We start from the raw sequence: 14,229 nt of genomic DNA on the forward strand, positions 1-14,229 counted from the left end.
AGGTTCACTGTTCCTCTTGTTGGCATGGGGCAGAAGATGAGGGGAAATAGGATGATACTAAAGAAGAAGAGGTTATATACCTTGTAACAGTGCACACTACTCAATATTCCCTAATTCCTCACTTAATAAAGGATTGACAACGCTCGCTGGCACTGCAACCAGTGGCTGCAACCTCCCGGTTGAACGCCAGGAAAGAAAACAAGAGCAGAGCTATTGCTGCTCTCTACCAATAGTTGGCTGCTTTGGGCAGCCTCCTGTGCTTAAAGCCAGCCCCAGCTGACAACCCACTGCTCCCTATTCATGGCCCATAATAGTACTACTTTGAGTTCCCCACAGTTCTGAGTGCATAATATGATAATACATGACATATATTGGGAAGAAAAAAAAAAAAAAGAAGTGCCATTTAAAGAATCCAAAATTATCCCTTATTTCCAAAGTTACTTGACTTCTTCGAACATCACCTCTGAAAGACAGCTTGGATTCAAGTCTACATTTTGCCCATTTTGGCTACTCTAAAAGCCCAAGGGAGATGCAAATCTAGAAAGAAGATAGTTAAAAACACCTCCAGAGAACCGTTTTGTAGAAAACCAGGCAACCTAGCCCTTTCTAGCTTTTTTGGTTATTATATTTTATTATTATCATGGGATATCAGAAATATGCCTGAGGGGGATAAATGTATCTATAACATTTTTTGCTTTCCAACAATCTCTTTCTAGAATAACAGTCCCATAAGGCTATCACCACCAACTTGAATTTATACCGTACAGACAAAGTATCCCACCAGAAGCCAGGAACAGAAAAGCTTAAAACTATGTCTTGGGGGGTGAGGGAGTAGTTACCTGCAGCTCAGTGACTGAAGTCATAGGACTGTGGTGTTCAACTTTTATCTTGGACAATTATTTTTACAGCTTACTATATGTCCACAGTAACGCACTAGTGCAAATCAGTTTTACGTAATTTTAAAAAAAAGCTGGTTTGTTCCATGAGATCTTAAGCCGATCTTAGGCCATGATATTCCAACTGATAACCAGTTGAGGTGGAGAAAAAGGTTAATTTCTGGCCAGATCAGCTCCCTAGTCCTACTCACCACCCACTCGCTATGAACACCATGGGTCAATAGAAAGAAAGGAAACACTGGTATAACAGGATGGGAGAGATAGCAGTGGCCCCAACACAGATCAATTAATACTCCTCTACAAATTCACTTTTTGTTTTACAGTATAGTACTTTCTTTTTATAAGTCTTATAATCACAGAAATCTTTTTTTTAAATGAAAGTTTTGCTAATATTTTCTAATCTTAATTCCAGTACGTGCTGCTTGACATTTCTTAGCATTTCAATGAAGCTGTATTTTCATTTTTAGGTCTGGACAAACTGAAGGATGTCTAAACTGATCTTTAAGTAAAACAGTTAAGTAATTATACTATTTACACGGTTTGTGCATGACACCTATTTTCTCAATATCTTTACACAACACAGGAAAAACATCTTCACCTCAACTAGACAAAGAATGTTTTTAAATCATTCCATCAATTCCATTTAGGGACTGACTGCAAAATGATGGATTGATATAGTTTAATACTTTTACCTTTCATTTTCTTGATAGATATCAGAGTCCAGTAAGGACTTATCTATTTAGTCACAAGGTGAAAATACGTAGATTTTTCTCTGATTCATGGCTTTCCTTGCCCTGTTACATCAAAGCAAGCACAATAAACTTAAAATTAACATACTTAAAATATAACTGAAACGCTGTTTAAGCAAGCTTAGTACATGGCTATCTGTCTTATATTGTTGTGACTGTAAACTTGACCCTGAATCCCACAGCAACATGGAAGACTTTGCTGCTATTGGGACTCTCTGAATTACCTAGACAGAAGGATTTTCATCCTGCAGATGACATCTGCAAAGTTTTGTTTTCATGATGTAACATTAACTTAGCTTGACATTGTAAACATCCATTCTAAAGCAGCATTCTAGGTTTTGAGGTTTTGTTGTTTAATTTCATTACAGAACAGGAAAAAAAAAGTTACATTGACAGTGTGGGTCATAACAGCCCTTGGTGAGCATCCAGTAATTTAGGAGCCTTCTTTAGTAATACAGATTTTTACCATTAATATTCTTCTGTTGTTAGAGCTTCCCACTGACTCTGATTTCATAATATTTCCTGCAGATGGTCAGAAATGACATGCATGAAAGGATAAAGAGGAGGAAGCAAATTTCAAAACAATGCCATAGTCTTCATTACAGAAGTGTTCTTTTAGTAATTAAGTGTGGAGCTGCACATATGGTGTCTGATTTTTCCTCATATTTTCACTGATGCAAACCTGCTATGATAATATTAATGTAAATGTAACCATACAAGTTTTCGGTCAGTGTGGGAACACAGAAAAGCTATTTATTTCTTTTTCCACTAGTAATTCCACATTTTTTTCCCCACTAGAAACTGGGAGAAAGAAAAGTAGCCACAATGTCACAAGTTTATGTATTGTGGACTTCCCTCATTTGTGCCTTTAAAGGAAGTAGCTACCTCATCATTTCACTGTCTTTTGGTGGCTCATGAGTTATCTTCTTCTGGTTTAGGATTATTTCATCAATGTTTTTACTCTTAGCGGATGCTATGATATCCAGCAAACAAGAACAGTTTTTCTAGTGAGGTATCTCAAAGGCTTCTGCCCTCTGCCTAAATATTTTACACTAAAATTTAATTCCTGCTAAAGAGAAAAATGGCACTCTCTCTTAACATAGAGCAAGAGAAAAAATATTTCTCAGTCCATAATTTTATTTCTCCCCCTAAGGATATTTAAAAGCACATTCTGAAGTTTTTATTAATTTATATGTACAATGACTTGATTTTTGTCTTCACTTTCCACTCTGTTCTTTAATCCCAGTTCTGCCAAATTCTGATCCTTCATTTGTGAGCAGTTATGTGGCTTCTCCTCGATATAGATTTATATTAGTACAAGCCAAAAACAGTAGCAAGATTGTTACTGTCCAGCTCCTAGAAAGCATAGCCTTTTATTTTCTCCATTTCTTGATAATCTTGAGATTAGAAATGTACTAAATTAGAAATTTAAAGGTAGCACTTCTTAAAAGGTACTTGTTCATGTTTGAAAACTCAAAGATATCAAGTTTTCATATGGTGATATTACCGGGTCTTCCCCCCCCCCCCCCCCCCCCCGCTGGCTTTATATAAAGTATAATTAAATTCTAAAAATAACTTACTATGGAAAAGCCTTTCTCTGGATTGTTTCTCCATCACTTAGACTTATTGACAAACCTCAGATGAATATATTTGCCTAGATACATAATTTTCATTTGGGAAACTTCAACTCTGAAGCTTCACTCTTATCGCTTATCTTTGTAAGTTAACTTAACCTTCCCTGCACATTGCATATTCATTCAGCTTTTGTGTTCTATGTTGACTGAAAGGAGTTTGACTGTCTTCTGTTGCACTTTTCTGTTTCTTTGTGCCTCAGTTTAAGTTACTTAAAGGACCTGTTTTAACTTGTGAAGTTTTATAGTTGACATTTTGTATTCCATGAAAGGCTACAAGATGAACGTGTTAGAAATTATTATAAATAATGAAACACAATTGTGAAATAAATGACTAGCAAAAGGAGAGGGAAAAAATAATTTAAAAGATAACCCAGGAAAACTGAAGTGCGTAATTACTGCTGAACACAAATAGTAGAAATAGAAAGAAAAAGTTATGCATTACATCTATCCCACACAAATAATTCTGATGCAATTATTTCTGGATTGTGATAGAACTGATCCCTCAGACACTAGTCAAAAGCAATGAAAACTTCATAATGATTATTAGCTTACAAACCTAGGCTATGAGCAGAATAAACGGTATGCTGAGAAGCTACTTGTCCCTAAATATTCACTGATAAAAGTGACAGAAATCTCCTTTCAGCAAATGATATTCCTTCTTGCCCTTCCTAATCAGGCATGACTTGTAGATCAGTGGACCTTACCAAAGGTCACCTCAGAAATCCAGTTCCAGTGAGAAATGGCTAACCAATGCTAAAGAACCCCCCAAAATGCCAAACCTTCTCCTTTCTTAAAAACACTGAGCTCAGTCTTACAGGGATGTTAACGGGTATAAATCACTGTGCCACAGCATCCTATTGCTGCATGCTGGGATAAGAAAATTGATGTTGAAAATCAAAATTATAATCTGAGGCCTTAAGAATCTCACATGTATGGGAAGTTTAAAGTGAGTCTTTACTTCGAATCTTAAAAAAAATAAAGTCAATGATTTTTTGCAATACTTTGTATATAAACATTGTAACTCTTTTTGGAAGAACCCCAATTTAATACTTAAATAACACAGATTTTTAGAATTCTGAATTTCTGTGCATGCATACAATCTACTGTTCACTATCTTTGTTAGAAAAAAGAACAATGATATAAGACACTCTACTTATGTTTTAACTGTTAAGAGCTTCATCATCACATCTTTAAGCTTTCTTTCAACATTTACACACACGATAATTCCAGGAACCAATACCCAGTTTATCAAAAATACAAGACTAACTCACTACATTTGGACCTTTTGTCTCCCACAAGGAAAGCAGAGAATGATAAAACCAAAATTATTAGCCATATTACTTCACACAGTTCATGGAGGAGTCAGCTGTAGCACATAAATTAATAAAAACACTCCAACTCATTACAGTCAGCAAGTTATATCACAAACTTCATTTATATGTCTTTATTAATATGAGAGCTGTTCTATGTCAAAAATTATGGTAACAGTGGGTGGGGGTGTTATTTTTATATTGATTTCTAAGGCTTTAGGAATATAAATCAATTTTTCAGTATAGCTTTATTAAGTTTTTATGTATATACCACGTATGTTTTTATGAAGACAAGCATAGAAACCCTTTTAAAAGTTTACTTATGCAAGGAAGAAATTACTGACAGCCTAGAGCAGCAGATGAATGCGACTATCACACTGAAAAGATATAAGGACACAAATATATTAAAATATTAGATTTTTTGGTCCATAGGGGACACCAATTTTAAGATCTGATGCCTGAAGCACTCTACTAATGCTTCAAATGAAACCCCCAAGGTGCAGCTAACCTCCCCTTACCCTACTGACTGCAACAAGAACAGACAAATGTAGACTGTTCAAATATTTTTGTGACAATAATTCTCTAAGCATAAGAGAATCAGCCTATTATTAGACAGTAGACTAAAATGTAATTATAGCTAAGCAACACAGTCTAAATTCACTTGAAAAACTGTTTCCAGTTCAAAGAATAATTAGCATAATACAAAAGTTAAATCTCGGGAGTGGTGTTAATTATGTTTTTTTCTTTTAGTGTCCCAAGGAAAGAACTAAATCAGCTCATGCGTCACTGTGTAGAACTTTTTTTTTACAGAATATTACTGTTTATCAAAAACATCCTGGAGTAAAAGTCATAAAATCTAAAATAGAAATATAATTTTCATGTTAAAGTACTACCATAATACTAATTATTGCTGGGGTTCTGAATTATGTGATAATATAAAGGTAGTATAAATGGAAGACAGAAGCATAATATGTAAGTTAGAGGACCAAAAAATTTAAAATTAATATTTTAACTCTCCACATCCTAGCTGAGATTCATTCAACTTAAAAGGCATAGGAAATAAATGCAAAATATGATCAGTCTTCAAACTACAGTCGTCTTAACCTGGTGCCATGTATCTTGTGGTTTATTTTAAATAAAAATTATCTCTGTCGAAGGACTTGATAATACGGAAGAACAGCAATATGATGAACTGTATTTCAACTTGAAAATCAGCACTCATGATTAAAAACATCGATTACTCACTGAAGGTGAGGTTATGGCTAACCTTGGCTGCTGTAAGGAGGAGGAGGCCCCATGCGACTTAATACCATTTTACAAGGAAAAGCCAGAAATACTGTCAGGAAGAGCCTCTCTTCCTTCTATGTGGCTGTTCTGTTGCTAAAACAGCTGATGAACTGAACTCATCTTTCCATCTTGAAATAGAGTGAAGAAGAAAAGAAGGACTCACTGTTAAAATAAAATGATTAATACAGATTAATATCTTTTTGTTCCACTCCTATGAGTACTGTAGGGCTAACCGAGCAAATGTTTGGAAACTATACTGTCTTTCTGGCCATTTTCTGAGCCTTCACCTCTCAGACCTGGGGAATAACTGGACAACACTGAGAAAATCTGCCTTTACCAAAAGTATTTGGTCACAGATTTCATGCTACAGGTTCAACAATACCAAATCTTTCATAAAAAATGAATAGTCACCAAGATGCTGTGCAAAATTCATGCCTTATGAAGGCTTCTGAGTTTTGTTGATTTAAGACTCAAACCAGACCCTTATAAGGGAAAAATTAAACACTGTTAGAAATGCCGACGCAGAAGCGACAAAAAACACTCTAAAATGAGCCAAAATAATTCTCCTTCCCCTGAAAGCAAAATGCAAATGCAAAAAATCATTTTCAAAATGGACATTGTGCACCTCTTTCTTATGTACAATAGGTTTTCTGCTGTATTGCTAGAAAGTTGGACTGCTGCAACTCTAAAAGACCGTTATTTGAGAGTTGGTCATTTGTTCACATATTTAGCTTTCCACTACACTAAAACAGAGTTTGTTCTCAGAAAGCAGATACTAGTCTCTTCTGTTTGTATACTAAATGTGTTTCAATCTTGCATAAAAGATCTGATTGTGCCAAGGATAACTTCTTAAAAGAATACTTGGATTTTAGTAACTTTTCTGTGTAGAGAATGCAATCTTAAAAATTATATATAGTTGTACTTGTTGCGCTCTCATCTAGAGTTCATTCAGGGAACAAATCTATTCTAGGAATGGTAGCCAACACAGAAATTTTTATGCTGGTCTTGACTAGAGGACATAAAAAGAAAAAATATTTCTATGGCAAATTATGGAATATATATTTCATACCAGTTTCTTCCTAATCTATTTTACTTCTCTTCTACAATTATTTATATGTATTTTGTCTTTATACATAGATACAAATTACAATTTTTTTGAATAGTAGTCATCAACATCTTGAGTAAGATTGTATCTAGAGTACTGTGTCTTGTTTTGGGATCCTCAGTGCAAGAAAACTGTGGGTAAATTGCAGTGAGTTCAGCAAAAAGACAATGGGTATAAACTGAAATGGGGAAGTTCAGAGTGGAGATAAGGAATAACCTTTTCACAGTTATTTTGCCCACTTTTCTACAGTCTATTTACCTTTTTCCCTATAAGAATTTTTTTTAGATATCATGGTATTTTCATGCATCCAATACTTATGTTGCTCCTCTTTCTTGTTATCACTGGAAGGGCATGACTGTCACCAAATGTAGTCCTCATGTTAAAGGATTATATAATTGTAATATTAGTGGTACTATACTCAGTCTCTAAAACAAACAAAAGTTGTATTTGTTTTTTGACTCCTCTTGCATATGAATTAAGATTTCCATTGATCCACCACAATGATGTGAAAGTGCTTTTTTCTCTCCTAGTAATTATGGTTGACCAATCAAGATCCATAAGTAACATACATTACCAGTTCTAGTGGAAAGTTTGTGAAAGAAAATATAAAAAAAAATATAACATTAAATGTTCAACTTTAAAGTATGTCATAATCTGCAAGCTATTTGAAAAAAGGAGTTTACTTCAACTACCCATTACGGAGGAAGAACATTTTCTGCCTGTTTTTGTTTCATCACTTATTGATTTGTTTGAATGTGATTAAAAGTATAATTAACATATTGTTTAAGAAGATAAAGTTCTGTTATAATTATTAAAATATATACAGTTCAGAGTTGCCATGCAGAAAGCATTTAAAATATTGTTTCCTAATGGAAACAAAAGTACACAAAGTAGTAACCTAGAAGTTCCTATCATTTAATAACAGAGTATTTTTAATAAAGAATAACATTTCATGTGACTAATGTTAAGAACTGTTTCAAGATTACTTTATTTCTTTTTGCAGGTATTAAGAACTTTTTTGTAAAGAAACTAAAACTTATTTCAGAAAGTTTTTAATATGCTGATTTAAAAATGATAGTGGCTTTTAACACAAGAACGCCCATTCAGTGGTAAAAATATTTCAGAATTACAATAAGCCTTACTTAGAGGAAAATGAGAAAAAAGCTTGCTCTGTCAGGAAAAGAAAGAACTATTTTAAATATCCTTCATCTTCCAACTAACATTTTCAAGTACTTTATTATACAAAAAAGTCTTTCTGAAGCCTGCTCTGAAAAGCACTGCTGGACACCAATCTCAATTAATTCAAATGCAAATAAACTGTGAACTTCAACCTACTTCAAGCAATCAGGGCAAGCATTGCCAACTCTCCCCTCATTTAACTCTTTAGAACTTAGTATTTTCTCAAGATTTGCACAACTCAGCAATGCAGCTAAATAATTCACCACTAATTTCACTTAGTGTGTGGTAAAAAGAGTGATTAATTGAATAGACTTAGCATTATAATTTTTAGGGTTTTAAGGGTAAATACCTGCATAAACATTGCTAGCAAATAAAACTAAAAATCGATAACAAACACATATTTTTAAGTTGATCCCATACCCACTTGGTAAGGAATCATGCCTGGCTGGACCACAAGAGTTTGGCTGATTTGAACTTGATTTCATTACATCTCTTGGCCTTTATACTCGGCCAATACAACCAGAGGTATCAACAGCAAAGAGGAAATGGGAGATACTGGCAAATGGGGAGCATTTTTGCCGTTCTGCCACACTGTGCAAAAATTTCTTTATCTACACTGGCCCACCCAAATGAAGACACAGCTGTTAATGAAAGTAAGTGCTGGAAAGGAACACAACGTACCTACTAGGAGACAAGACTTTGTAACTAGAGGTTATTCAATTAACCCAAAACCTAAACAAAAAAATTTGTAAAATAGCACATAAGAGAGTTATCCTGTGGGTTTGATTTCTCTTAACTACGTTCCCTGGGCATTAGTAATCTTTGATAACAGGGAAATTGGAGGGAGTTTCATACAGCGCTGTTTTCAAAGGTGATGGTCAACCACAACTCTTATTCAAACCACAGTCTTCTCCATATCTCTTTAGTACACAGACAAAGTTTCAACTTAGTATTCTAATAATATAAAAGAGCATTCTTTGTCTTTTCTGTCTACTAAGAGGCAAGGAAAAGCAGGCTGTATTAAATATGTATAATATCTTATGCAAACAAGTTCCCAGCCTTTTCATTTGTTGACAGCTATTCCCCATGCTTCAGGAAAAAAAAAAAGAAAAAAAAAAAGAAACTCTAACTATAAAACAGGATTAAACAGATTTGCAAATAAACTTGTTAATCTATTTACTTTGCTTTAAAATTACGTAGCATAATAGGCCAAGCTACAATGAATAATTAACAATTATATTCCTACTTTTGCTTAGAAAAACTGAAGAACAAATTCAAGAGCAGCATTTGATTCATTACTCCCTCTCGAGCCCATGATTCACTCCTGAGATATTTAATGCCCTGAACTATCTCATAATATTTGCCAGTCAGGAGAAAAATATTCAGAATTGGCTACCTAAGTTCCATGTGGCCTCTTACCTTTGAAATTTCTAAGCCAAGTTCAGAATCATCAAAAGACAGAACTATTTGTATTGGAGCTCTATCTTTATATTTAGGTTTGAAACTAACTAAACCAAGCACAGCCTTGCTGTCATTGGTATTTTATCATCTCTAAAAGTCAGAGAAGACTGACACAAAATTTATATTTTGTAAAATATTATACAAAACAACAGTTTAGAACTGCATGCATTTATCCTGAGGGGGCGAAAAAAAAACGTATTTATTAGACGCGTACTTTATGTGATTGTAATGGTTCTTTTTTTCTAGGATTGAATGTCTTTGCTTTTTTTAAACAAACATTGAGGATTATTGGATAAACTCACACAAAAAACCCCCCCAAAAAACCCAAAAACCACAGAATGACAAACGGGCATGATTAGAGAGATCTAGAACATACCTAGAATGGAGCAACCATTTGGGGTTTTACTGCCAAAGGCCATAGCCCAACAAATAGCCAAGTGATCCACTATCAAATGTAAGCTTAGGACACTTGACAGGTTCTATGCATGTTGATATCATCACTAATTGTAAGTGTATGCCCTCACATGCACATCTTTGGGTGTTGGTCAGTATAAGCAGGGTCTGTAGAACAGCACTTTAAATGAGGGGTTTTCCCTGAATACTGATTTTATGACAAAACTCCTCTCTGAGTTAGTACTAGTTCTGCAGTCAGCTGTTTGGTCAAGTCGTTAGCATCCAGTTTTCTTCAACTTTTGAATGATGTTTTTAAAGATTTTGGAAGTGCACACTATACAAAAATCACATCCTTACAAGTATACAAATATGCTTGAAGAAGGATTATAACTGAAAACAGACTTCTAATTAGAACAGATGAGCAAAATGGCTATGGACCACACTTGATATTTAGAACACCATTTTGTTGAAAAATAGCAGTGCCATTTTACTTCCTTGAGAGTCTACATATCATTTCAAATCTCCATTTTTTTTTAAACATTATTTATAAAATAAAGCAGACCAATGTAAATGAAGGCAAAACATTACATAGAAAATACAATCAGATATAAAATATAAATTTAAAAGTGCAGAATTAATGTCTTAGCATCAAAGTTTATCATCTGATTGATGCTGGTAAAATGACTGATCTCAGCAAGACCAATGACTTTTACTCATGTAACGATGGATACAGTCCCTTTGCAGTTAACAGGACTGTGTGCATGAATAAAGACTACTCAAGTGAACAAAGATTTGCAGATTCAGGCCCTATATGTTTACAGATAAACATCAAAAGTCGGGCTGTGTAATTAATGGGTCGGGGTTGTTTTGTTGTGGGGGGTTTTTTTCCACCCCCAGTTAATGCATTTTTTGCACCACGTGCTTCAAAATTAACTTTTCCAAAATATATTTGTAATGTCTACTTTACAAAGCAAGCATCCCAAATCTTCATACTTGAAAAAGTATCATTATTTAAAATTCTATCAAAACATTTCAAAGCAAATTAATATTTATGTCAGTGACAGGTGATAAGACCTGTCCTAGCTGATGGGTAGACTACTAATGAAGGTTTGCAACCAGTGCAAGTGCTGTGCAATAAACTTTCTTTCCCTACCATTTGAGAAAGGAAGGCAATAGCTGCTTTTTAATTTTGGGGGGAATGGGGGTGTTGGGATGTATAGTAGAACATGTGTACTTCCTAATTCTACCTAAATTTAATGAAAGCCTTGGCAACATATACTACTTTCTCCTCAATTTGCTTGCTTTCAACTTTACTCCTCAGTAGTTCTGTGCTGCTGCCCAGTGGGTATCTTTATATCCTATCTGATAAAAATATTCAGTAAAAACAACTCACCTTAACATTAAATAAATAATGCAGAAGTAAAAACAAAACAAAACCCACAAAACCAAAACCAAACAAAAAAGCTGTAATAATATGAAACACTCTCCTCTCATCATCTTCATCTCACCAGCAAAAGTTACCTCACGCTCAGTTGCTACAACTACTAGCACTTGTACAGGACAACTAAGTAAAGAAACAATGTGGTTTAGGTCCCAGTTCCAGAAAATTCATCACAGCCACCAGAGTATGAAGTGCTACATAACGCTAAAAAATACAGAGTGGGTACCTCCTTCACCTGCTTGTTCTCTTCAGCCATCTCAGTAGCACTGACTACAAGCAGCAGCAGCAACCCATTCCTTCCGGAATCAGCCTTAATCTCAAGCATAAATCCCTGCGTGGCACTCTGCTCTGTGTGTGCCGAAATCCCTGCGTGGCACTCTGTGTATGCAGAACTCTGACAACTTGCTGAAGCAGTAGAAAACCCCTCCGTGAAGCAGAGCACCCTACCAAGCTTGTGAAAGGTTAACCACTGCTGAAATAGCAAGACATTTCATCTGCCCACACTTCCCAGGTCAATTACCGACAACACCACTCCTATAATGCAACATAATAAGGTTTTATTAAATCAGAGATTCACGTTTACACCTTATTGCAGCCTGGAGGAAGGCCTGACATTCATCAATCAATATCAAAGGAAAAAATCCACAACTTCCACAGGCACAGGCACACCACATTGACCTTGGAGGTAGAGGTGGGGATGATCCTTTGCAGAAAGGTGCTGTTTCACAAGTTCGCAATCTTACAGCATTAAATTGTTCATCAAGTAACAAGGTATCACCGTCCTTCTGTTACACGCGCATACAGGGACCACAAGAACACAGAGTAACATGAGGCTATGCTTTTAAATCCTCTTTAATTCCTACTCTGCTGCTTCCCAGAATGACCTTACATACCCCTTCTTCCCCCAGACAGAATCAATTAGAGCTTTTCTTGTCCCCCAAAACTGGTGTTTATATAAAGCAGCTTCTGTAATGTCTTTTGGTATCTTTTTATAACACTCATGATTTCTAAAATAAAATATTTTTGGATATTTAAACGTTATCCTGACAGCAAGTTTTCACAAAAAATAAGCCTCTCACTTCTAGTTCTAGATTCATCTTTTGTTTAGAGAGGCCTTTTCACTGAAAACTGCACACCTCTTCTTCAAATGTTGCCCCTACACTGACCTAAGGGCTAACAAGCTCCCAGCTTTGCTCTACCTTTAATTGCCAGCTCCTCCATCCCATTCGTCTCCCCACTACCACTGACATGCAGATATCAACTGGAAAAAAAAAAATATTTAATAATCCTATTTACCTTATCCAAAAGTCACTAAAGTCCGCAAGGGGGGGAAAAAAAAAAAAAAAAAGCCAAACCAACACACCGCCGGGTCCCCGTGCAAGAATCGCAAAGAGAGGAATACTTCTTCGCCCAACCAAGCCAAAAGCGCACCCGCCGCGATCCGGCGAGGGAGTCAGCTAGTCCGGAGAAAACTCGAAGCAGTTCCCGGCGCGGCGGTTCCCGCCGAGTCCAGGCGCGGCCAGCAAGTCGCCCGGCCCCGAGGCGCCGCGGGGAGGCGGCGCAGGGCGCCCGCCCGCCCTTCAGCACCCGCAGCGCCGCGGACAGCACCGGCCCCGCTCGCCGCCGCCGAGCCCGACTGCCGCCCCCGCCGCCGCTCGGCTCCGCTCCGCTCGGCCCGCCCCGCCTCTCGGCCCGCCTCCCGGCCCGCCCCCCACTATCATCGTACGTGTCCCAAAACTTGCTCTCAACTGCCCCTCCTTCTTTCTTTAAATTTTTTATTTTATTTTATTTTTTATGGCCAGCGTCTCGTATCTCACCTCCCCTTCTGGCCGAAGGGCTCCCCCGCCCGCGCGGATGGCTGTCGCCCTGATGGAGTTCACTGCTTTCCCCCCCGCCTTCGGTCTCCCCTCCGCAGGGGTATCGCCCCGCTCCCTTTCCCCCGGCCGCCCCCACTTCGCCTGGTCCCCACCCAACATCGGAAACCGAAGTCCGCTCCCCGAGCACTTTGGGCAGATGGCAGCGCGGGCGCCGGCAGAAAGAGCAGCAACTGCTGGGAAACAGCGAGTAGTTCCCAACCAGAGCGCAGAGGATTATTACGCTTCCATTTTTAAAGCAGGGTGGAGGTTATGCAATACTTATAAGCTTTAATATATCAGCCGGCTATCTGAAAGCTTGGAGTACAGTAGAGGCTTTGCAGAGCCTGTGTAGGTAAACCCTACCATCCATATCAAGTTTTAGCACCCATTTGTCAAGGTAGAGCTCCTCACTGGTGACCCATGCTAAAAAACATTGACACGTTACTGTGAATCATCTTTAGTTATGAAACATAAGGGAAAAAAAATCACCCTGAGATAATACTATTGGTTACGTCCTTTGTTTATAAGGAGGAGATCAGGTACCTTTGAACTAACAGAAGCAAGCAAAACAATAAACCAAACAGAAACTAACAGCCTAATATTAGAAATATATTTACATGAAGTCAAACAAAGAAACAATAGTTTGAAGTCTCACTTAAATTTGCTTTACTGTGAGATAATAGGTTTAGCGCTCTGATTCATTACTTTTCAATTAATTTACCATCCATTCCACCACTTTTAAAGAGAAGCTACTTAATCTTCAGTGTGAAATCATTATGAAAATTAAGTATCTGCTCTTCATCGCATTATAGGTTACCTGCTGCTGGCCTTTTGGGAAAACGTGTTACAGATTAAAGTATTAAACTGTCTTTAAATCATCCATGACAAGGGTAAGACAGACAGAGGTCAGATGTTCTG

At 36.8% G+C, this 14,229-nt stretch overlaps 1 protein-coding gene across 2 annotated transcripts in view; it reads right to left on the reverse strand.

Moving 5' to 3' along the window:
- The window catches only part of FSTL5 (follistatin like 5), a 317,677-nt gene extending 304,584 nt beyond the window's left edge, over positions 1-13,093 (reverse strand). For both annotated transcript variants that reach the window (XM_075751811.1, XM_075751810.1), the window contains exon 1: positions 12,752-13,093. The gene's annotated coding sequence lies outside the window, so the exon portion shown is untranslated. The remainder of the gene's footprint in view (positions 1-12,751) is intronic.
- Between the last annotated feature and the right edge of the window lie 1,136 nt (positions 13,094-14,229).

This window comes from Balearica regulorum, chromosome 4 (assembly GCF_011004875.1).
Source record: "Balearica regulorum gibbericeps isolate bBalReg1 chromosome 4, bBalReg1.pri, whole genome shotgun sequence".
NCBI classification, from domain to species: domain Eukaryota; kingdom Metazoa; phylum Chordata; class Aves; order Gruiformes; family Gruidae; genus Balearica; species Balearica regulorum.